Genomic DNA, 26,592 nt, shown 5'->3' on the forward strand with positions numbered 1-26,592 from the left:
AAATAAATTAGTTTTGTTTATTTGTTTGTTTTTAAGTTCAGATAAGTGCATGCAAAAATAAACGAAATAAATAAAAAATATTAAATTAAATTAAATTAAATTAAATTAAATTAAATTAAATTAAATTAAATTAAATTAAATTAATCAATCTGAACAAATGTGGACTGTTAAAGACTGGGGGCCATACTTTAACGATCTAAGCGCATAGTCTAAAGCGCACGGTGCAAGTGCATTTAAGGCATCTCAGAATCCACTTTTGCTAGTTTAGTGACAGGAAAAACGGTCGGCGCACCGGGCACATGGTCCAAAAGGGTTGTACCTATTCTCTTAATGAGTCATGGGTGTGTTTTGGGTGTAACGTGCAATAAGCCAATCAGAGTCTCATCTCCCATTCCCTTTAAAGGCCAGTTGCACTCGCGCCATGGCGGATTCGTTATTTACATGGTGGAAGTTTCAAGAGCAAAGACTGAACGCTTCTCCAGAGAGGAAAGGTTCTGCTCGTGAGGTTAAAGCGCGCGAGCAGACCATCTACGGGGCACAATAATAATCTTTTACATTGTAATCCTGTAATTTTTAATATTTGGCATGTTTGTGCGCTGCTGCGCGTCCCTGTGTGTGTAATAAGCAGAGTGTACGCGCGTTGTTCACCCGCCTATAGGCCCATATTACTAACGCGCTCTTTAATTAACAAAAAATAATAATATTGCACCATTGACTTTAGACCAGGTTTCAGTTGGTCAAAGGCGCAGTCTATTTCAGTTGCTTCAAAATAGCAATGCGCCAACAATGTGCCCGAACACACAGTGCTTTCAGACCAGCACGCCCATGGGCACACAAATGGGTGCAAATGCATTTGCTATTTAAACAACGTGGCGCAGGACGTGAAAATGATAACTGCGTCAGGCTGAAACTAGCACAAAACACTTGCGCCACATTGCGCAGGGTGAATGATAGGGCCCTGGATGTGGTAGATTTAAAATAAATGATGTATATCACTCTATTAATCTTACAATCTTAAAGCTTTTTTACTGTTACAATTACCACACATGTCCATTTTAATCTGACTTTGTGTATTTCAACATGTTTAACATCAACATCTGACTTGATTTTGTTATACATTTAATTCAATGACTGCGGTTTCGAAATTGAGAAGCTTTAGACTAAACAACAGCGTCACACTTCCCCCTGCACCCTTCACTGAGCACTACATCAGCCTCTGCGTGTGTGAGGGTTGTCTCTCAGATTCCCAGTGGGGCGGAAGGCATGTGAACTGGTGTTTGCCCCAGAGCAAGACATTTCAATCAAACGTTCAGAGTGGTTTCCTCTAGCCTTAAGGCCGGCTCAACAGTCTTGAGTTATTGCTTACTGCTGAGGGGTCAGGGAGTCCCTCCTTAAATCTATATCTTGTCATTAATGCCTTTTGACTTTGTGCTGCAAATTGTTACTAAGTGTCTATGTTCATATTACCAAAGGTCTTTCAGTCTGACCAGAGGTCAAAGTTCACCGACTAAACTGCTTTCACAAATGCTAGAAAAGTTTGCTCTGAAATAAATATCACTTCACAATACAGTCAATATTTAAAATACAGTCACAAGTTAATTTGCGATCTTTTCTTCAAATTGTCAGACTTTTGTCACTTTCATTGTATGGAAAATAGCAGATTTACTAAACATTTCCGTACACAGAGAATGGAAAATCATACAGTTCATACAATAAATGATGAGCCGAAATAACCCAGTATAGCCATGTAATTGCTAAATATATTGCTGTTGAATAGAGAGAAACACACAAAATAATGGAGGGCCAGTTACGCAAATCCTGGAGCCACTTATGCAAATAGTGTGGAAAGTCTGCAGACTGGAAGTCTCTGGCAGACAACTGCTGTCATCCTTCATGCTTCAGACCTTGAGGTAAACTCTTTTTTGTGTTTCCTACTGGCTGTACAATACACCTAGATCATTATCACAGAGCTTCAAAACCAACAATATAGATGCGAGTCAAAATCAGTGTTATTGTAGTCTCATTTAGATGTTTTTATTAATATTAGGTTTGTTTTTATTCTTGTATTTTTTTGTGTGGTCTGTGTAGTTTTTATGACATTTTATTTGAGTTTTAGTTTTAGCTGTTTTAGTATATTAAGATAATATTTTATATTTGTTTATTTTATTTCAAGTAACATTTTTTTATGGTTTTAGTTTTAGTTAATAACCCTGATCAAAATTGTTTGACAAAATGATACGTTATGAAAATGGTGTTAACATTTACTGCAGTTTGATCATTTAAGCTGAGTATTTTCACACTGTTCTGAGAAAAGTTATTGCACTTAGCTATAGATGTTATGAGTTATTACAGTTTGAAAACAAAATGCAATCAAATCTTGAAGGGCAGAACTACAAAGACAAGATAAATATATTTCTTTAGAAATGTCTAACTATCTAAAACACACACACACATTCCTCGTGGAATTCCCTTCTCTGAATATCTTCATTTTAGTTGGGGTTAGTTATCTTAGCATGTAAGAAAAAAGGTGCTGAGCTTTATAGAGTCTGCACTGTGGTCAGTGGAGGAAAATGCGTCTGTATAATGTCACCAGGTGGTTAGGAGACATTGTAATGGATGGAATGTAAAAACAGAAAAATCACACTTTAACACAACTGAATTTTCTTCCTACACTGTAAAAAAAATTCTGTAGTTTTTACAAAATAATTTTGGCAGCTGTGGTTGCCAGAATAATTTTGTACAAAATAAAAAAAAAACTGTAAACACATTTACGGCCAAAAACTGTACATTTTACAGTATAAAACTGTAATTTACAAACAAGAAAATTTGAATGTAAACCAGTAAATTCAACAATGCACACTGCTATTAAAATCTGTTTTGTACCTTTAACATACTGACAACCAGCATAATAATGCAGGTGGTAAAAGAGAAAGCCACATGAAGAATCAAAGCTCATCACAAGTAGCTTCGCCACAAGCAGAAGTATATACTAATATATAGAAGGTGCACAGAGTCATTCGTGCAAACACAAAACACCCTCATGATAATGCATTAAACTTTCATTAAACAACAGAAGATGTAACATAAAGCCCAAATATACATAACTAATAACAAAAACTATTAAAAAAACATGATTATTTAAACAAAATACTTTCAAATGTGGAGTGTCATGCAGGGAATTCTGGGAATATCAGTTTATAGTTTTTGACTGTAAATTATACATTGATTTGTTATTTTTACTTCTAAAAACTGTAAAATTAACAGCATTTTACTGTAAAATTACATGAAATGTCTGGTTAGATATTTTACAGTTTTTCCCTGTATATAGTACGGGAACTTACTGTTAACCTATTAACAGTTTTTTTTCCGTAGCGTTTTTACAAAATTTTACAGTTAAAATTACACTTATTTTTTACAGTGTAGGTAGTATATGAGAGAAAAAAATGTGTTATTCTGTACCATGATCTCAGAAAATATCACTACTTCACAGTTGACTGGCTTGTGGTAAAGATATTTACTGAAATTTGATGGAAAAGCAGTGGGACCACAAGTATGCCATGGCATAAGAGGATGCATGGCTTTTAGAAAATTTCCTAATATGATAAATGAAATGCCCAAACTCAGCTATCTGACAGCACTGCCCAAACCGGCATTTCTCAGCTACTCACTCATAATGGGTATAAAACAACAACAACCTAGGCTCACTGCAAAAAAGTGCAGTGCATGACTTGTAACATAATACATTTTGATGTTTTCCTACTATTTTTTTTTTTTTTTTACTTTACATAACCACAGCTTCATATGTATGACTTTTCTGATAGCATTAGTAGTAAACTTGCTTGATAGCTCACCTAGTACAACACTGCACTTGAGCTCTCAGGTATGAGTCCTGTGAAACACGAGTCACAATAAAAGAGTTCAAAGACTTGTAGAAGCAAGATGAAATGGCATAGTTGCTTCATCAAATGTGTTTCTATCTCACACTTGCTTTTGTAACACTTGATGTTTTCCTACTATTTTTTTTTTTTTTTTTTACTTTACATAACCAGCTTCATATGTATGACTTTTCTGATAGCATTAGTAGTAAACTTGCTTGATAGCTCACCTAGTACAACACTGCACTTGAGCTCTCAGGTATGAGTCCTGTGAAACACGAGTCACAATAAAAGAGTTCAAAGACTTGTAGAAGCAAGATGAAATGGCATAGTTGCTTCATCAAATGTGTTTCTATCTCACACTTGCTTTTGTAACACTATTGGTTAGGTTTAGTGAAGGTCATGATAGATCTTTAACATTTTCTAAATTGCCACGATACATACAACAACCATTGCAATAAAACGTTTTGGAGAAAACTGAACACTTTTAGCACCACTCACTGGACATTTCACTTTGAAAGTGTTGGAAAACATGCAAGAAGCAATGTAATATAATTTCGCAGAAATGTCGTCACGGGCATTCTTTCTGGGTTAGGTATAAATGCTATAAAAAAAAATGTATATTAATGTGTAAATGATTAGTTTAAACTCAAGAAAGCCACCATGTTTTTCTGAATAAATGTTACGGTAATGAATCCTGCTGAGACAATGAGAGTGTCATGTTCCCAAAATTGTGTGTCTTCTCCAGTCCAGGATGTTTGTAATTGATCTCTCAACATACAAACCATGAGTATCTCTCCATTGGTGGAACAAGACCCTGGAGCAGGTCCAACTCAAATGTGTCTGAACCCAGTTCCTCAATACACACAATTCTGCTGTTCTTAGTTTTACAAAATAACACACTGCCTGTTCAGGTAAGGGGCTTTACGCAGTACTGTATATCTGTCAGAAGAGTTTTGCCAAGGGCAATATGTCACTCTCCATCTGAGGAGAGGATATGGTGCGTATGAGAACTGGGCAGCTCAAACCTGGCTTCCTTTTGGTCTTTAGAGTCAGTCCATAAGGAAATACAAGAAACCAAAGCCTTCAATTGGGCCTCAGAATTATTATGTCTGCTTTCTATAAGACATTATATCAGCCCAAGAGAAAAATTCATAAACTTTTATTTTACACTGATGAGAGATACCAAACTGAAGCCATACAAAACTAACTTATAAAGACTTCTAATGTAGCATTATTGCTATTATACAGCAGTTCTATAAGAAAGAATTTAATTCAGAATTTTGTGCCCAGATATTTTGTTTGATCAAGCCCTTGCAACAAAACTGGATTTTGTACAAAGTTGCAAAATGGAATTCCATGCAACAAACAGACAAATGGAATTACTGAAACATTCCAATGCTTTATTTTTAAATAAAATTATCAGCATTCTTGGAATGCGACATGTACAATCAAATTAAGGCCTAGTGCTAACTGCTTCATTGTATAAAAAGACTATTAAGACTTTAATATATGATGTCTTTGTTACGCATTTTAGCTCAACAAATTGTAAATGCACTAAGTTTATTTTTTCATTCCATTGCTAGGATTTTTTTCTAACTTACTGCAATTTTCTGTTCATTAAATAGAGCAAAGACTAATGAGAGGGCCCATAAAACAGACCACAAATTGAAAAGGCAATAAAGTAAAATGACCTTATTTTCATAAAGTCACGTGGACTGTTATGCATTTCTCAGCACTCCCGAACAGATGTGGAAACAAGCATGGGTTACGTGTGCTGCACATAATAAAGCCCTTTGCCATTCACATGAACTGTAATATCATCAGTCAGATGTGTGTAGAGCCGTGTCAGGCTGCCCCACTTTACCAGTAAACCCTCCGTCCCATACATGCATATTTGCGTGTGTGGGGGGATGCAGGGAGTTAAAACACTGAAAGAGGAGGGAAAACCATCAAAGAGAAGACACACGCGGCTACTTCAGACTTACACTGACACTTAGTGGTGAAGCCTGTGAGCGTTAGCATATACTCAGTGTTTTTTAAATTACATTTGTGCCTGTAAGAAAAATAACAAACTAGAGAAACTGAGTTAGTCAGCACGAACTTTAAGGTTGGCTTGACATAGCCTTGTCTGAAAGTTTAAAATATGTTTTAAAGTTTGGTTATATAGATCCAGTAAGAAAAAGTGAAGGCTAACCAGCTAGGTTAGAACATTTTGCTAGCATTGTTTTATGTTATTAAAATATTTTAGCTTGTTGCTAGCATGTCTTAACATGTAACTAGTTATTATTAACATGTTTTAGCACATTGCTAGAATGTTTTAGGATTTGGCTAACATAATTTAGCATGTTGCTAGCATGTTTTTCATCATTTTGTTGTTTGCGTGCTAAAATATTTTAACATTAAAATAGCATGTTTAACATGTTGCTAACATGTTTCTAGCTTGCATGCTGTTAACATTTTTTAACATTTTGTTAACATGTTGTGAGCATGTCACACTGCAAGATTGATGTTGTGAATGATATTGCCAGCATGTTTTGCTGCTAAAATGTTTCTAACATGTTTTAAGACATTGTAAGCATGTTTTAACATGTTGTTAGCATTACTGCCCTTTTGAAAAAAACAGCATATGCTGGTTAGGTATGTTTTGACGCTGGGATGCTGGTTTAAGCTGGTCCTTTGCTGGTTTAAACTGGTCCTTTGCTGGTTTAAGTTGGTCCTTTTCTGGTCTTTTGCTGGTTTATGCTGGTCCTTTGCTGGTCTTTTGCTGGTTTAAACTGGTCCTTTGCTGGTTTAAGCTGGTCCTTTTCTGGTCTTTTGCTGGTTTATGCTACATACCTAACCAGCATATGCTGTTTTTTTCAACAGGGTGATTATGCTTCTAATATGTTTCTAACATATTTTAACACATTGCAAGCATGATTTAACATTTTGTTGCTAGCATGTCTTAACAAACCACAAACATCTTTATAACATGTTTTAGCACATTGCTAACATGTTTTACCACTGTGATAGCATGTTTTAATATAGCATGATGCTAGCATGTTTTAGCACACTGCTAAATGATACGACTGTTTCAAATTTGGTCACAGGAGAAACAGCAGCAGCAGCAATAGTTTAAATGTTGGTTTTGTTGACTTTTTGTTCAGAATGAACTCAAAATTTAATTCTCATCAAATTTTCTCCAGATTACCTGAGCTGTACTAATTTTTCGTAGTTATAAAAAATGAATGTATGTCAACAGTTTGCTCATATTTTAGTGAAAGACTTTTAGGAGAAACATCTCAGACAAAGTTGATGTTAAAATGAACCGATAACTCTTGAGCTATGAAAGAGCAATCTCTGAGCAATAAAACTTCTCTGGGTGTGTGTTTCATGAGAAACAAAACACCGGAGAGATCTCCTCTTTCCATAAGTGCACTTATTGCAGATACTTTTCTTCACCTTTTAACCTTGTGAATACATCGTTGTGATGTCATCCCTCATGCATGTTGTCAGCACTGCCTTTCTGAGGTCCAGGTCAGGAAACCTTTCCATTGTTTCAGAGTGAAGGAAAAGTCTTTAAGCCACCACTGATGAGATCATTCAGTCTGAGAGGCTGGTTTTCAAGAGTAACATGCTTAAATTAGTTTTATAAAGAGCACAACGCTATTTCCAGCTTGTCAATTACCTACAAAGCTTTTAAGAAAGAGTGCTGTGATACATAACCGCTTTAATAGCTGTGAGTTTTATTAGCTGTTACTTCTTGAAGTCTGGCTTCTCCTGATCCTTGTGTTTTCAGACTCACAGAGTCGCCTTTTCATATTCATGTTTTAGCAGTACATCTGTCCAGATACTGTCAGAGATTCACTGATGGCTATCTTCTACCATTTCCTCAATTTCGGTTGACCAAAATGAAAGAAATAAATAGTTAAGGCAGATTTAATGCAGTTCACTTGACTTTTCACTATTTTGACTTCTTCTCTCTCTCCCTTTCTCTTCAAATTTAAGGTTGTTAATGGATTGCAGGACTTCCTGAATCGTTGTCTCTCATTCTAACACAGGCCAGATGTGGATGAGTATTTCCTGATTTCCACTGAGGTCTTCAACAAACCGTTTAGGACTGTTCATAATGTTCTGTACCATAGATATGTTTTATAGTCAATCATTGAAAATAATTCTGCGGTTTTCAGCTTTTTCAAAGACTTTCAGATGGTGATAATTAGATTTTGCAGACAAAATAAATAAATAAATAAGGCACTGAAATACTTTGGTCTGTGAAATCATAAATACATAATGATTTTCGTATGAGATTTCCGTGCCTTAGCAATGACTTCAAATGCTGCAAAAATGCATGAACTTGCATGTCATTCCAGAATGACTGGAATCAACGGCAAGTTTTTCATTTGTGTTGAAGTGGTCTTTAACGCTGTGAGCTAAATATTGTTGATTTATTAAATCAAAATATGAAAAGAAACACTTTATTTACATTAAAGTGGGAATTTGTTCAATGCCATAATATTCCTGTTACATTCAGCAAAAGCATCTGTTACAAAATGACTCTTAATAGCGAGACAAAGTAAAGTCGCAGACAATCTAAAACAGATCTTTCATTGTTTTATTTCATTTAGACGGTTATTTTAGGACGCTGTGTACTTCTTATTTATGTCTGTCAATTAAATATATGTTTTGTTTTCCAGTCTCATCTTTTTGTTCTTGGACAACAAAAACATTGAGGACAGAATGTTTGGGTCTAGAAAAGCCTTTGGTCATTAGTCTGAAATCAAGTGGAGGATCCAGAATGAAAGAGGTTGTTGAATCATTTATTCCACTTGGGTCAGACATCAAATCTATTGGCTGTATTTTTATAAATTCTAGTCACTTGACACAGAAATAACTCAGGACTAATGAAGGAAGAGACAAATGTATGATGGCAATGTCAAAAGGTGTTTTTTAATTAAATTCATGCTTCACTTTACTTAGATTTTTTTTTTTAATACAATTTTAGATATTCTGAAATTGTCTGATCACTTTGAAATATAATAGCACTTGTCAACAAGTCACACTGAGGTATCTGTAGCACAAACGGTGTGGGATGAGTTACGCTCCAAAGTTTTCTACTTAGCTATAACCTCAGGACATATGCAAGAACAAGAAAACTAATGTGGAAAAGTGTAAACATCTTTTGTTTTTCATTTAAAAAGCCAGCCGTTTGTTGTACTTTGCTGTTTTATATAAAGCAGCAAATGTCTGTCCTAATATTTTTCCCTGAAGAATGAAAATAACATGATAGTTGTTAAAAAGTGTGAAAAACTGAGTCACAGCTTTGGCTAACGTACGTGTGAACAGACTTTAACCTGTTCTGAGAAATTTCCCTCAGCAGCTCATAAAGTAGATGAATCAATGAAGGCACTGCTGACTCGATACTTCTCGCCATTGTTGTGGCTGAAAGCTGACGACATGTGACTCGCCGGTTAACGAATGGAAAATAAAGACCGTGGGCTATATCTAGAAAGTGTTTGGGAAGCTCAGAGCCGGAGTGGAAAAGCCCAGGGCTGCCTGTGGTCTGCAGGTATGTGCTACAGATCTCATGGTAGCACATTTACTCATGCTGAAGTGTTTAACAGGCTTGAAAACAGCTGTTAGTGCACAGGCATTCCTGGACTGTTACGTAACCCAGTACAGATGTGTGTATTAGTCCACTTAAAGTTAATTGGGCAAGTGAGGTGGGCCTATTTGAGCCCACTTCATACTGAATAATTGTTTTTAAATGAATTAGACACATTTGTTTTGCAGCTGTAACTGAGCAATAGAGACCAAAATGAACATATAACAAGCAAGCACACACATACATACTGAATAACAAACATCAACTCAACATGTGAAATATCTACCATGTTTTTTGTATTTATCACATTAACTAGCAACATGTCCCATTATTGTTCATTTAATACATTTTAAAATCTAACACATTTTTTGTTGAAAGTTTTGCTTCTGCAGTAATACATTCTATACGGACGTGGAACAATAATTTATGGGATTCACTCGAGGTCATGAAATGGAGAATCAAAAAGTTGTTAAAATTTATAATAAAATATACTGCAAGTTTTAAAACTCAAAACTAACTCCCAAGTTTAAAATATGAATTACTCTTTTCTACCCTGCTGAAATCTGGAGAACGGTGACGTCACAATTTCTCCTCGACATGCCCCTTAAAGGGATAGTTCACCCAAAAATGAAAATGTGATGTTTATCTGCTTACCCCCAGGGCATCCAAGATGTAGGTGACTTTGTTTCTTCAGTAGAACACAAACGAAGATTTTTAACTCAAACCGTTGCAGTTTGTCAGTCATATAATGGAAGTGAATGGGAATCACGGCTTTGAGAGTCAAAAAAAACATACACAAACAAAACCAAATTAAACCCTGCGGCTCGTGACGATACATTGATGTGTAAAGACACGAAACGATCGGTCTGTGCAAGAAACTGAACAGTATTTATATCGTTTTTTACCTCTGATTCACCTCAATGTCCGAACTGTCCTGAGCGCGTTCGCATCTTCTTCAGCCGGCGCGTGACACGTCTTCTTCTTCTTCTTGCTTTACGGCAGATCGCATGCATAAGTGCATTACCGCCACCTATCTCTCAAGTGGACCATTGACACTCCTAATTGAGATTGTAGATGGAGTGTCAATGGTCCATTTGAGAGATAGGTGGCGGTAATGCACTTATAAGTCTGCGATCTGCCGTAAAGCAAGAAGAAGAAGAAGACTCTAACTCAGAATAAAACCTGCTCAGGAGTAGGGTAGCCGTGTAGCGTAAGTTACCATGGTGACGAAACCCGCTCAAAACCAACCCACCTTCTTGAGCCCGAAAACTCAGAGTTTGCTCAAACTAAACGTGAACTTGCCTGGGTAAAAACTGAAACTGGCTTCGTGCTACAGGCCACTGGTGTGTGTGTTCACTATTCACTGCTGTGTGTGTGCAATTGGATGGGTGAAACAAAGAATGGAAGAGCATACTTGGCTACACGTCACTTCACTTTTTTAAATAAATGTTTAACCAGCAAATGAGTGAGAAGCAATGTGATTTCTTAAACCTATTGCAAATATTGTGGTGTTGTTTAAATTTCTATTGCCTCAGACTCACGCATATCCAACTCTATTACAGAGCTTGCCATCTCAAGTATCAAAACACATGTACATTTATTTTATTTATTTATTTATCCTTTATTTTTCCAGGAAGGTCCCATTGAGATGAAGCAATGTGATTTCTTAAACCTATTGCAAATATTGTGGTGTTAAATTTCTATTGCCTCAGACTCAAGCATATCCAACTCTATTACAGAGCTTGCCATCTCAAGTATCAAAACACATGTACATTTATTTTATTTATTTATTTTTCCAGGAAGGTCCCATTGAGATAAAATAAATCTCTTCTTCCAGGGAGTCCTGGCCAAGATGACCGTACAAAAATGTAACATACATTTTCACAAACATACATCTCACAAGACAAAATTATATAGAACTAAAGCAAAACAAAAATCATATATCAGTAAATTAATTAAAACAACAACATGGTTCATTTGCTAAACACTGCACTAAATTTTAAACAATATACTAAAGGAGTAAAGGATGCTGTAAAGGAGGGCATGGATATATAGTGGATATGGTGTAATGAAGTTTGCAAATCACAGCAGTGGGCGTTTACTACCGTTTCTGTACGAGGTAACAGCCCCTGAAATTAAGTATTTTTCACAGAGAGTGAAAATGAGATAAGCCTATAAATATAGGGCCTTCTTTGTGCAAAAAAATAAAAATAAACGTTGGAAACTTTATAAACTAACCTAGAGAAACATAATATAAAAACCTCCCTTAGTGTTCATTCTGGCCTTTATTCATCCCCCACCCCCAAACTCTACTTACACCATTTACTCCTGTTGCATAATTTAGTTAACTGGTGATATACTGTATGGAAAATTATTTAAGTTAGGTGTGCACCAAACAGCAGATAAACAACTTGTGTGCATACTTTCAGCATGTCATTCTCAATGAAACATGCATCAATACAATTAATTGCTATCAACACAACAGCTGGTACAAATACGCGTTTGAACATAAAATAAGCATGATTATGCAAATCTGCTTAAATGTTGCCATCATGTTTAATAGACCATATCAGTCAAAATGAGAGACAAATCACTAGCACTTGTTTGCAGTTAACAACAGATGTCAGTTTAGAAAATAACATTCAACACATGGCAATTTTACATTTTGGTGCATAATTCATATGAATCTATTTTTACGTTTTAATATGATATGCTTACGCCCCTCTGATGGTTAGGTTTAGGGTGGGCCTTCATGCTTGCTTTTTTCTAAATAATTTCCAGATGATTCACATTACACAAATTCATAATAAATTGCCACCTCGTAAAATAGTTATTCCCTTGAGATCAGGTTGATAACATCATGCGCAACTGAGCAGAATATACAGGGTCAGTTCAAATATACTGTTTTAAAAATGAATGTTTTATATAATAGAACTTATTTAGATAACATAATATCAAGTGCCTTTTATTTTAAAGAAATATAGCACAAACACTATTCGAGCACAGCATTTCACAAAACAAATTTTGTTCGGTTTTTTTTTTTTTTAGATTTTTATTGAAAGAAGAACAGAGTGATGTATTACAAACAGAAAGAGTTAACAATGATCCTCTTCATTTTACAATTCTGTCCCCATTTCCCACAACCCATCCTTCAGAACAATTAAAAAAGAAAATCAACAATAAATAAACAATCATAAATAAAATCAAATTCCAAAATGAAAAACAGAATCATTCTTCTGATATTATCACAGTTCTGATATTACAAACAGTGAGGAAATAGTTGACAACATTGTATGCCCATTGTGTCTGAATATGTTATCCGTTCCAATGTGCACAGGCCTGAATTTTGTTAGATTTTAAATAAACAAAAGAAATATATTGTTCAAAATTGAAACAAAATGTATTTGGACATTTTCTAGTTAACTTTGTGGTCACTCTGCTAGGATGCCTTGAAAGGAAATTAATTCATACATCATCAACATAAAGTTGCTTGTCACAAAAGCATAATTTGTTTGGAGATGTTATTTCTGATTTTATAATCTAATGTAATGATATTCATATACAGTATAATGATATTCATAAGTAAGTACTTTTTTGGCCTATATGTACTGTATCAGTGTTACTTCATGTCATCCAGAATCTACTATTTTTGTAGTACAAAAATGAGAACCTGGTTTGTTTGCTCATTCCTGTGAAATAATTACCAAATCGACTATCTTTCCATGACTCAGTCCTCATCATCTCTGTGTTCAGTCCCAGCACATCTGTGAAGGCTTGTGCTGCAGAGATCTGTCTCATGGTTGATAACTCTAAGACTCCTGTGGTTGGTGGGATGTATCACTGATGTATCATCACATGATTTAGCAATGGGCAAGAAAACGTGACAAACGTTTCAGTCTGATTAGTATCATTGATATACTATTTGAGTTTTTAGTATTATATTTAAAGGCACAATATGTAATTTTTCGCCGCTAGAGGGCGCGTATTCAAAATAAACAAAGAAACAAAGGCGCAGTTTGATGACGCCGTGACTGAGTGTGGAATCATGGGTTTTGTCATCTTCATCCCCACAGCCGATGCAATCCGACGGGACTTGGGCAGAAATCATGTTCATGGAAGAGCTAATGATTGATTAACGTAGTAGAATGAAGCAGGGTGAGGCTGAAAGCCGTTGAAGTGAAACGAAGCCGCTGAACGAGCGTGACACACGGCTCAAAAGCAGCGGAGCTTTTATTATGCCACAGTCGACCGCTTCCGCTCCTTCCGGTCGTGCGTATGTGGGGTAAAGCAGCACTGTTTTATCATACTAGATACATTTGAAAGTTCTGTTATAATGCTACTCTGTGCGCTCGTCACCGGTCTATTAAAACGCACAGCATATTAAAGCGTCTTTGGTGTTTCCATGTTTTCCGGAAATCGAGGGGTTATGACGTCATTGGCAGGCGACACAATGACACTATAGACACAAAAACAGTAACATTTTTTATGTTTTCAGTTTTAATATATTTAACAATAATAACTCTGGCCTGCTTGATGCATCTTTTTTTTCCCTTCTCGACCATGCATTATAGGAATTGTAAAACGTACTGAAAGTAGACTAATTCGATGAAAAATGCAAAGGTCACAGGAGAAAATGGAAAAACGTTCCAAGCACATGCTAAACCCTGCACACGTGAGGACTCACAGTCTCTTATTTTCTATTGTGTCGATGCACACACCACTAGTGTTGCTTTCGTCAACGAAAATTATGACTAAATATCGTCGTCAACGAACCTTATCACGTGACGAAAACGAGACGAGACGCAACGTAAATGCTGGTCATGTGACGATGACTATAATTAAATGTATAATGCAATATTGTTGACGAATAAAAACGAGACTAAATGTGGTTTACAAAATAAAAACTATGCTAAAATGTCTCTTCATTTTCGTTGACCAAAACGAGACGAAACGAAATGTTATAACGTTATTTCGTAAAATGCTCAGACTTTTAGTTGACTAAAACTTGACTAGACTAAAAAGAGTATGAACGTGACTAAAACTAATAAAAACTAAAATGTCAGCTTCACACAAAGACTAGACTAAAACTAAAATTAAAACAGGCCGCCAAAAACAACACTACACACCACACAACTAATCACAAACTGAGCACCTCAATTACACAATCATCTCCTCCCAGTCTGCAGCGATGATCCCGAAATTCCATTCTCGCACAAACAACATGAAGGAGGGGCTTTATTTGCACAGATAGCTGTGTTTTGGTTTGTTTTAGTCTTGTCACTGCCTCACCCGCTTTTCACTGTCTTTCATCTCAGTTTTATTGGTTGTCATTCACTGGCTGCTCTCTACCTGTAGGAAACAATGTACACACCTGACTACGGTGAGTCGACACTGTGAGTTGGCTGCAATCTAGGGCGTTCTGTTGCAGACTCGAACCACAAAAGGCCATGAGCTTCTATTTTGTAGTGTGCTCTAGACTTAAGAATTACCCTTTGTTATTTGCCATTCACAATCCCAAGTAACCATAAGATGTGACTCATTTAGCATAGAGGGTTTGGTTTGTGTATTTTGAGGGTTGCTTCTCATGTGCGGATCAGATGTTTAAAGCCAGCCATTAAAAGGAAATTCCATGATATTTTAGGAAAAGTCTTCAGATCCTGGTATGTGGTATTCCTCTAGAGAGATAAAGGAGAGAGAAAATAAGACAGAATGTGAGTAAGAGAGAGGGGGAGAGGAAGAGGTGAAGAGTGATGATGGGACATGGCACACTGTCAGCAAACTGTGCCATCTATGTGTCTTTCAAATCTGTTATCTCTGTTGCATTCATAATATTTCAGGGTTGATTGCTAGTTGAACAGGACTGTCATCAATGGCTAATAATGGTTTTAAAGTGATAATTCACCCAAAAATGAAAATCAATTACTCACCCTGCATGTCATTTCAAACTTTAGGGTGACCACGGACATGTTTTTCTCGGACATGTGTCCTGTTTTTGGGATAATATGGTCAAACTACCAAACTTGAATGCATCTCTTTTTTCTGCAGAACACAATAGAAGATATTTTAAAGATTGTTGGTAACCAAAACTTTTTGGTTCCCATAGACATTTCTCAAAATATCTTCTTTTATGTTCCAAAAAAGAAAGGGTAACATACGGTGGCCGAGAAGTGCAAAACAAATCACAATTCTGAAAACAAAATAACAAATTACAAACGCAAATGCAAGTCTAAAAAACAAAATAACAATTCAGAAAGCACAACAACAATTCAGAAAATATTATAACAAGTCAGAAAACACAATGACAAATCGAAAACAAAATAACAAGTCAGAAAACACAACGACAAATCCAAAAACAAATTAACAAGTCAGAAAACACAACGACAAATCAGACAAACCGGAAGAGGTAGGTATAGTTTGAGACAGCGCCATTGGTTTGGGATTACTCACCGCTGTCTGGACGAGACATCTGTCAATCAGCGTATACAGGGAAGAACCAGCCGAAGAACAGCAGAGTCGTGGTAGAAAGTTCGGAGAAGTTTGCACTTCTCGGCCACCGTAGTAACACTTAATTTTGATAGTCCACTTTAGACATTCTGCTAACAATAAGTATCTTTACAACTGCATGCCAACTAAATCTCATTAATTTGCAACTACATGTCAACAAACTCTCAATAGAGTATTAGTAGAGTGTTGAGTTATGGTTAGTATAAGTTGATATGTAGTTTCAAAGTCACTTATAATCAGCAGAATGTCTCTTGGAGAACCATCAAAATGAAGTGTAAACAGATTACAAATACTAAAGACTGTTAGTTGACTATCAAACTGAAGTGTTAACAAAGAGAGAAATTCATACAGTTTTGGAATGACATGAGGGTGAGTTATTTATGACAGAATGTTCATCCCTTTAACAATACAATAACCATTTTCTGACACCATGTTCACAGTGGGGGTGTCACAATATATTGGCCAAAAACATACAGAAGGGCAAATATAGGATAAATAATCTGGAGGCTATAATCTGGTTGACACTCCAACATAGTAGATTGTGCCATTGGACCTGATCACTGGATGTCACCCATCATAAAACGGAAAAAAGACAACAAACATGTACTGTACTGCTACACAAAATCAGGTCGGAGAAGATGACACTACCCACCCACGAAAAAAGTTCGCTTGCCAGTTTCAGTTTTTGTTTGTTTGTTTTTTTAATTACAGTCTGTAAAATAAGCTAATGCAGTGGTCTCAACCTCAATTCCTGGAGGGCCACAGCTCTGTACAGTTTTGCTCCAACTCAAATCAAACACACCTGATCCAGCTAATCAAGGTCTTCAGGATTACTAGAAACAGAGATTGTCTTACTATGGGGAGATGAGAGGGTCTGTATTACTTACTACTGGAGAAAGTGTAACGGTCGACTTGGATCACGTGTACCTTAATAACAATCACATTACAGCCTTGACGTCATTGAATTTCAGGCAGAGTTGTGCGACACTCAATCGCCGTTTACGGATATAGGAATGAATGAGAAATGCCATAAGCTGAATCCCATCTGTCACAAAAAGTCTGTGACTTCTCTTATAAAACTGCATTTTTTCGGTGTAGACTAAAAAGAGTTCAATCCAAAAGTTTTGTTTAGTGCAAAACATGTTGAAGATTAGCCAATAGGCTGTCGATTCCTCTAAAAAGCTGTTTATTCAGCGTAGTGAAGCCTCTCCTCCATGGACATCACTGAATTCAATGAATTCTTTGACTTTAACTGAAAATTGAGTGTTTACTATTATCATTTTGCATTTTTTACATAATATTTTCCTAATTAATGCTGTAAAGATGCTTTGACACAATCTGTATTGTTAAAAGCGCTATATAAATAAAAGTGACTTGACTTGACATCCATAAAAAAAAAAACGGCCTCTGTTCTCTTTTCCCACGTACGTTACTGCCAAAGAGGAAGTGTTAGCATTAGCCGTTAAGCTTTTTTGGCTAAAGGTTGCAGGCTTGACTTCTAGTGGCTTTGCTAGAAACTTCCAAGCAGGTGTGAGTTAAAGCTGGTTGGAGCTAAATTCTGCAGAGCTGTGGCCCTCCAGGAATTGAGTTTGGGACCACTGAGCTAATGTCTTTAAGAGCAGCTTTACAGCAGAATCTGAACTTTATAGTCGAATTTCCATAACTGATTCTGCTCTTTTCCTTTTTATCTCCGTGAAGCTGCTTTGACACAATCTGTACAGCACTACAGAAATAAAGGTGACTTGTCTAGGTATTGTAATAATGTAATTATTGTGAATTATTTTGACCACATTAAACGTTTAGTAGTCTCACATTGCCAGAGCTTCAGACTGACAGCAGAAGGCCGCTTTGAATGGCAAGGACCGCCCAAGAGGCCATGTGACTGACAGATAAAGCAACCAATCACGTCTCTTTTAAAAATCCAGCATTTAGTTGATCCTGATAGGTGCTCATCATCACAATTGTAAACACAATGGCTTTCTTCTAACATGAGGGGGTTTGGCGTCACGGCATATTTGTTTACGGCGGAACTTTAAAGCACGCGACACACACGTCTCCCAGAAATCCTGTATAATTCAACCAATCCGATGATGACTTCGAAAATCACGAAGTGTTTCCAATTTTGTGAGCCAATGGTCCTTGAGTGTGACGTCTGAGGCTGAGACTAACCATGTAGTGAAAATCTCATATTGTGTTCAACATCTAAATTTCAGTCTAAATTTTTGTAGCCTACCTTATGCCAAGTAAGAATTAAAGAGTTTGACAGCTGGAATCATCACCACGTCCCGTTTAGGGTAATTCAAAGCAAAATCATTGAAATTTCCATTTAAATGATTATCACAGCTCCCGTTTGGAGGACCACATCTGTCTCCTCCTCAAACTCCCACACTCTTATTTTATCGAACACAGATGCTGATCTGACCCTTCGCTGCATCTCATGTGACTCACGTTTTAAAAATGGAGACTGTGTGGTAAATGATGGCCTCATCTCTAATTCTCTCTGAAAGTCTGTTCTTAGACCACAAAGAGATTTACTGCGTGTGGATGAAAAGCATGTATTGTGTCTGAGATATGTTCCGGTCTGGAGTTTTAGGAGACTCAAGAGCCAACAGAGACGGACAATAGAGTTGTCATGTCTTGTTGGGATCGTAATTGAGTGCAGATCAGCACTTGCGGCACTGGACTGTCAGAGATCATTTCTGAAGAAAAAAATCTGTCATCATTTACTCGGCCCTAATGTTTGTGCAAACCCATAATACTTTTGTTCTTCTGTGGAATAGAAAATAAGTTTTGAAGAATGTCCGAGCTGCTCTGTTCCCCATACAATAACAGGAGTCTCAAAAATATGTTCCAAAAATGTTTTGCTAACACCCCCGTTAAATTTATTGTTCAACTCTATTTTAAGGTCCAATTCTAACTATTAACTAAATATTAATTATGACTTTTGCCTCAATAAACTCCTAATTTGCTGCTTATTAATAGTTAGTAAGGTAGTTGTACTAATAAACTATTACTAATTAGTACTAAGTACTAATAAACAACCAATATGCTAATAATATGCATGCTAATAAGCAACAAGTTAATAGTGAGAACTGGTCCCTAAACTAAAGTGTTACTAATTTATTTATTAAATTATTTCTGAATGTTCTCTGAATGTTCAAAATGTCCTCTTTTTTTAATGTTTATAAACGTTTTTTTTAAGTGAACATTCTATTTTTGTCATTTTGCAAACATTATGGGAAAGTTATTTTGAATGTTGTCTAAACCATCTGAAACTTGTAACTTGTATTAATGATTGTTCAGAACTTTAAGAGAACCTTGCCAGAACGTTCGCCGACTTTCTGAGAACATTCCAAATAGATAATCCAAAAAGAACATGGATGGCATGGATGGATGAAAGAATATCACCTACAGCTCAACCTGGCAAAGACTGAGCTTCTTGTCTTCCCTGCCACTCCACTCTACAGTATGATTTCTCCATCCAGCTAGGTTCTTCTACCTAAATGTAAATGTAAATGTAGAACAAAAAGCATCAAAAGGGTATGGCAAAAATCGTTTTCGGATAACATTTGTGTGAGAAACAGATTGAAATATTAAGTGGTTATTCAGTGAAAATCTTCAGGCTTCAGAAAATGTGTATATATATATATATATATATAGCACACACATTACTTTTAAGGCTCTTTTATGATACTCTTTTCCGTTTTGGAATTTGACAACCATTAGTCAATGTGTGCTTGTGTTGGAAAGAAGCACCTTGGACATCGGCCGCTGGGTGTACTGAGTAAATGATGACAGAATTGTCATTTTTAATAAACTTCTCCTTTAAAATGGCAAAAATAGGCTTGGAGAACATGCACACCTCAAACATTTGGTTTCTGAGAAATGCCGATTCTGGGTAATTTTATTAAACGAATAGTGACATTCTGATGATGGGAAAGGTACTATGCAGACTATGTGAAATGATGACACATTCCAGCATACTTGGTGTCATCGGGCGGATGGAAAACAGCGAGACTCGACCAGTGTTTAAACCATCATGGAGCAAGAGTCTATGAAATGCAACGGTGGCCTTGCCAGACTCTTAATATAGTCCTGCTGCGAGAGAGAGAGAGTCTATTAGGAAATCATCAAATGGCCACATATTTGAAATGCCATAAATACGGAGCAAATAGCATACAGTCTAGAAAGTATTCACGACTTTATTCATTCATAAATGTCATTGTTGGTTAGTGCTGGGATTTTTAGGACTAAGCTAATTTATTGGTTTTAAAAGTGTCACAGAGGTTGTGATATGCACTTTACATTATGAGTAAAAATACAATAAATGACTCAAGCGATATTCACTGTAATGATTTTGGTAAGAACACCCATGAAATCAGACCAAAAAACAACTGAAAACAGGAAGGTTCCTTTCCCAGCACAAGTAGGTTACTCTGTGCAAAAAGAACCAATGCAACATTTGTGGAAATTTCTCCGGAAAAGCAATGGAAACTCATACCAGCAGGATTTATTCTTCTCATCCCTCCTGCAAAAATCTTCAGTTTGTGACAGGCCATATTTAGATAACAGTTCAGCCCTGTCAGTCTCAGAGAGACACAGTGGTCCCTGAAGAAACTGGTCAAGACGTAAGAGAGGCAGGGGAAGGAATTATGCATCTGCTGTCTGCCGGCAGCAATTTATTTTCACACTGCTTTTTTCCCTCCTCACCAACATTTCAGAGGTTTGGAAGTTCTTCATTAGCTGCCAATGCATACGTCATTGTAATAAGAGCGAGCAGGGGTTTATTTTAACAGCCCGACCATTCATCAACCCCATACGCTCTGCTACTGCATATAGGATCCATATCAGCCTCCAGGCTCATTTGGCCAGACTTGTTTCATTTTCCCACTTGATACGGCGACTCAAAGCCACAGATAGCTTAGCGTTTGCCCAGACTCATTCAACAGGGATGGTTTGACATCATCAAGGCCTTTGGTTACTTTTTCCACTGATGATCTCTCTGTAGCCCCACATGCCAACCATGGCCAGGAGAGCAACCGTGTCCAACTGTTTTTGATTTAACTAAATGACTGAGGAAGTGTGTGGCGGCTGTCTGAATTCTGCCTTGAAATATTTGCATATAAGAGACCAAACTCTCTTTAGGGCCATCAGAGTTGACTGTACTGCCTTTCTAATGAAATGTAATAGTGTAATGCAATGTTAAAATGCTTTCTCCTATCTCAGTTTAATGTGATCAGACAATTAAGATAAACGTTTGTGGGCAGACTTGCCGAAGAGTGTAAACACCGTTGTGCTTTCAAAACCTCGCTCTGTTTGTTTGAGCGGCCTGACATGTCAACTTCTGACTCAACCATTGGCGTGAGTTTGGGGTGGTCCTACCTGTTTGTCCAAACAAGGAAGATGAGGGCATTGAGAAGTGATTGGAAAACGTGTTTGGAACAAGAGGTTTGGATGGTTAGCATGAGTCAGTGAGCCCCTGCTAGTAAATGAACTACACTCTTAAAAATAAAGGTTCCAAAAAGGGTTTTCACAGTGATGCCATTGAAAGAACAATTTTTGGTTTCCCAAAGAACCTTTCACTGAACAGTTCTTTTTCCACTATAAAGAGCCTTTTGTGGAAAGGAAAGGTTGCATGAATGTTAAAAGTTCTTTATGGAGCCATCAATGCCAATAAAAAAAAAAATCCCCTCAGAATGGTGTACACATAAAGATTCTTAAAAATACCCTTATAAGTGTATACCATTCTGAGGGCAAAAAAAAAATAAAATATATATATATATATATATATATATATATATATATATGAGGCAGACTATAAAGCTTTCTGCAAGCAACAAATAAATCCAAATTATTTAATTATAGATGTTTTACCAGTGAACATCTTAAAAATGTTAAGTGGATTGCTGGCTTTAATGTCAAAATAGTTGCCAGTGAAGGATTTGGAACTGTGCTTGTTTTTCTGGTGCCTTCAGCCAGTCAGCATGTTAGGACATCATTCCTATTCATCTCAGTGATTAGTCACACTGAGATGAATAGGAATGCTAATGAAGAGCTTTCTGAGGGTATTCTTAAGCTCCTTCTTTCCTTTTATTAGGTGTTGCTAACTGCAAGAATTTAAATTTGGCATTTCTGCAAAATGCAAAGCTGGACTTTCAGCAGCCATTACTCCAGTCTTCAGTGTCACATGAGCCTTCAGAAATAATTCAAAGAAACATTTCTTGTTATTATCAGTGCACAATTGTGCTGCTTCATATTTTTGTGGAAACTGATACATTCTTTGATGAATAGAAACTAAAAGAACAGCATTTATTTTAAAATAGTATTTGTTTAACTAAATGTCAGTTCTCTTTCTAAATGTCAGTTCTAATAAACAGTTCCCTTTCGAAAGGGAACTTTACGCTGCGTCCTCTAGAGGGCACTAGGGGAACGCCTTCAGCATGACCGGTGTCTGAAGCATGAGTCTAAACACGACAATGAACTTGACACTGGCAGGCGGCAGCCCATGACGTCATAACTGGTGCGGCCGAAAGTATAAAAGGGCACCTGTGAATTACGTCATCCTCTTTCTTGTCTTCAGGACAAGAAATTCGTCTGTTTCTTCATGAGTTAGGAGCAAGCGTGTTTTAGCTCCTGAGGGAGCAGAATGCACGCATTGAAAGGGACATTTTCTCAATGAAGCTCCGTTTGCTATGCCCCTATTCTCGAGGGATGTGGTACGCGCTTTTGGGTGGAATGTTTAGAGCAAATTTTTCACAATGCGTTCACCTCTGATCTAGCACTCTCTCTCGGGGTTTGGAAGCCCGCGCTGCGGTCTCTTCCCCCTCCGAGTGAGAGCTTGCTGCTGCTATCTTCCTCCGAGGAGGTTGATATTGTTAGCATTAATACTGCTTATTAGATCGCTTGTTTTTCTCTCGCTATATCATGTGTGGGGATACACGCGATTTTATGAGTGGTTTGTTTGGGAGCGGAGCACGCAAAGTCAGCTCTCATGGGAGCTCTTATGCAATATAGAATCGAGCGGCTAGAATCTATGTGTTATGGGTCTGCAACAAAATGAATGCGTTGCAAGCTGTTATTCATGATTCTTTTATATTGCATATATTTTGATGATTTTCAGCTTAACATCCAGACCATGTTTCACTTGTTTGGTTGTTTAGCTGCATTTAATTCTGAGGAATTAAATTATGTGTAGTCATCTGGCTTTGAGAAGATAACATGTTTGTTTATTTGTAATTTTCTAACAAAACTGTTATATAATTGTTTTGAAATGATATATATCACTGAATTGTGAAATTGAAATGTTTCCTCTTGCCATGAATATAGCCACTGCTGCTGACATGGCATTAAATGATAAATAAATAAATTAGTCGAGCAGAAGGATTGGAGCTCCGCCCCAAGAGCTTGGCCATTTACTGCGAGCATAGTCAGGCCTCCTCTCGATACAGAGAGTTATCTATTGAGGCCTCCACTCGCCAGAGCTCCGCTAGGACAGCGTCTGTGTATTGTAGGCTCTATGTGAGCCTCCTTACAAGATGTCTTGAGCATGGAGTGTGATTAGGCCTCCTTTCATTTTAGAGAGTTGTCATGCTGAGGCCTCCGCTCCTAGAGCTCGGCCAATTACTGCGAGTGTTGTCAGGCCTCCTCTCGCTACAGAGAGTATCTTATTGAGGCCTCCGCTCGCCAGAGCTCCGCTAGGGCAACGTCTGTGTATTATAGGCTCTACGTGAGCCTCCTTACAAGATGTCCTGGGCGTGGGGTGTAGTTAGGCCTCCTCTCAATTTAGAGAGTCGTTATGCTGAGGCCTCCGCTCCTTCGGCTCGGTCATTTCTGCGAGCGTCGTCAGGTCTCCTCTCGCTACAGAGGGGTATTTTCTCCTCTCGCTACAGAGGGTTATTTATTGAGGCCTCCGCTCCTGAGAGCTCCATTAGGACAGGATCTGTGAGTTGTAGGCTCTCTGTAAGCCTCCTTACAAGATGTCCTGAGCACGGAGTGTAGTTAAGCCTCCTCTCGTTTAGGGAGTCGTCATGCTGAGGCCTCTGCTCCTAGAGCTCGGCTAATTACTGCGAGCGTCGTCAGGCCTCCTCTCGCTACAGAGTTATCTATTGAGGCCTCCGCTCGCCAGAGCTCCGCTAGGACAGCATCGGTGAGTTGTAGGCTCTATGTGAGCCTCCTTACAATATGTCCTGAGCGTGGGGTGTAGTTAGGCCTCCTCTCGCTTAGAGAGTCGTCATGTTGAGGCCTCAGCTCCTAGAGCTCGGCCATTTACAGTGAGCGTCGTCAGGCCTCCAAGCTCTGCTCGCGAGAGCTCCGCTAGGACAGTATCTGTGAGTTGTAGGCTCTATGTGAGTTGAGTATGATGTGTAGTTAGGCCTCCTCATGTTGAGGTCTCTGCTCCTAGAGCTCGGCTAGGCGGTAGGGTAGTATGCTAGGTTGTTAGGCTCTCTTCCCTTGGCTATTGACCTTATATGGAGTGTGCTAGGCCACCTCTCACTTTGAGAAGTGTTGTATTTAGGCCTCCACTCTGCAGAGTTTCGCAAGCCATTTAGCTAATCTGAGCGTTATGCTCTCTGTGAGCCTCTTTGGCCTTAGAAGTTCTGGTCTATGGTTGCGTTGCTGGTGCAGGGGTGAGGATTCCTTGAGTCTTGTCTTGGCTCAGCCAATACACTCACTCATCCCTCATCCCTTCAGCATGGCGGCGTGGTATACCGTTCCCCTAGCGCCCTCTAGAGGACGCAGCGTAGAGTTCCCTTTCGAAAGGGAACGTCTCAGCTTAAGCATGTAACCATGGTTCCCTGAGAATAGGGAACGATACGCTGCATCCCTGGGCCATGCTTCAGGCATCCCTGCATACGTCTCCTTCAGACAAGAAGTGGATGACGTAATTCACAGGTGCCCTTTTATACTTTCGGCTGCACCAGTTATGACGTCATGGGCTGCTGCCTGCCAATGTCAACTTCATTGTCGTGTTTAGACTCATGCTTCAGACACCGGTCATGCCGAAGGCGTTCCCCTAGCGCCCTCTAGAGGATGCAGCGTCTTGTTCCCTATTCTCAGGGAACCATGGTTACATGCGTAACCTGAGACGTTTTCTTTGATGAATTTAATGTGTATCTTGCCGAAAAAGTCAATCGTGGGTCAGCGCAGACAACAAGTTTCTGTGTGTGTGTGTGTGTAGAGAGAGAGAGAGAGAGAGAGAGAATGCACGCTTTGCACAGATAATAAAAGGTAATTTAGGAATTGTCTTTTTTATTCTATTGTTGGTCATATTTTCTTGTTTGGTTAGTGTCATGTTGGGTTCTGGTTCTTTAGCTGATGTAGGCTGTAAGGATCTTAATAACGGAAATAATTTGCCGCACTGATTTGGAAATGCAGCAGTCAACAGACCTGAAACTACTTCATAGCTGTGCTTTTCCTGAAAAATAATTGCACGCCTTAGAATATTCATCAACCAATCAGAGTCAAGCATTCAACAGCCCATGGAATATTTTATATTTTATTTCAGTTAACGTTGATTTCAGGTAACTACACGTTTCTTTTTTATTTTATTAACTATAATAATCCTGATTCAGAACATGATTAAAAATGTAATTACATTCACACGGCTCCTCCTGCACAAAAGTGTGTTTAGGGTCATAAAGATGTCATCGTCTGAGCAGGAAGACAGAATGAGGTATAGGATCACTTATCTCATGCACACCTGGGGCAAGATCTGGAGTGGGCGGGGCAACATGTTAAATTTGACTGATAGGGTTGTTTGGCTTTGGGGTTAAAGTGCTTATAGTTTGACTTTTTTTTTACAGCATCTACAGCTCTAGATTTTGTGTGACAGCTGCTCGAAACAGAATGTGTCCTATGTGTGTAAAACAATCTTCAAGTCTTCAATCTTAAACTCTTAACAGGCTGGTGCAGGACTGCATGACGTGTACAGTATATAGAGGCTGTGTAAACAGGCAGTCTGGGTGGGATGAAACTCAAAGAACTTTCCATATGTCTCCCTGATGACTTTAACATGTCCTGCCAAACAACTGCAGCCGTCCTGACAGAGAAACCCCCACGGCTCACATGAGCCCATGCCGTATTTCCTAGGTTTAAGCGTTTTTGTTTAGACCCCTGAAGTGATGCCAGTCGTCTGTGACCACTTCAATAATCAAGTATTTGGTGTTGGAGCATTTGTTCAGTCATAAATAAAAATGTTCCCACTTGCAGGCTCGAATACTTTAAATATGACCACAATAAAAGTAGCAGCTGTCATCTGAACGAGAATGAAAGCTGAATACACTCATATTCAACTAAATGCTCTCGTGTTTTCTCTGTATCTATTATTGTTGTGGTATGTTTTACTTTAAAACCAGCTAACAGTTGTAATTTATTAGTTGTATTGGAACAGTCAGGAACGATGCTTTTCATAAGCATTAATCATCCATGTAAGTTTGTAATTATTCAGCAATTGTATTACATTGCACTGGGTTTCCTGTTGGTTTTAATTAGCCTAGCTCTGTCTCCTCCTCCTAAAGCAAAAATCACAGGACAAATTCAATGCTGCCACCTAGTGTCATGATTTCACAATGCATGGAATAGAGTTTATTGTGCCTGTATATGAGTTATGGGAGTAATTCACTTTAA

The sequence above is a fragment of the Sinocyclocheilus anshuiensis genome, unplaced genomic scaffold, assembly GCF_001515605.1.
Source record: "Sinocyclocheilus anshuiensis isolate Anshui unplaced genomic scaffold, SAMN03320099.WGS_v1.1 scaffold197, whole genome shotgun sequence".
Lineage (NCBI taxonomy): Eukaryota > Metazoa > Chordata > Actinopteri > Cypriniformes > Cyprinidae > Sinocyclocheilus > Sinocyclocheilus anshuiensis.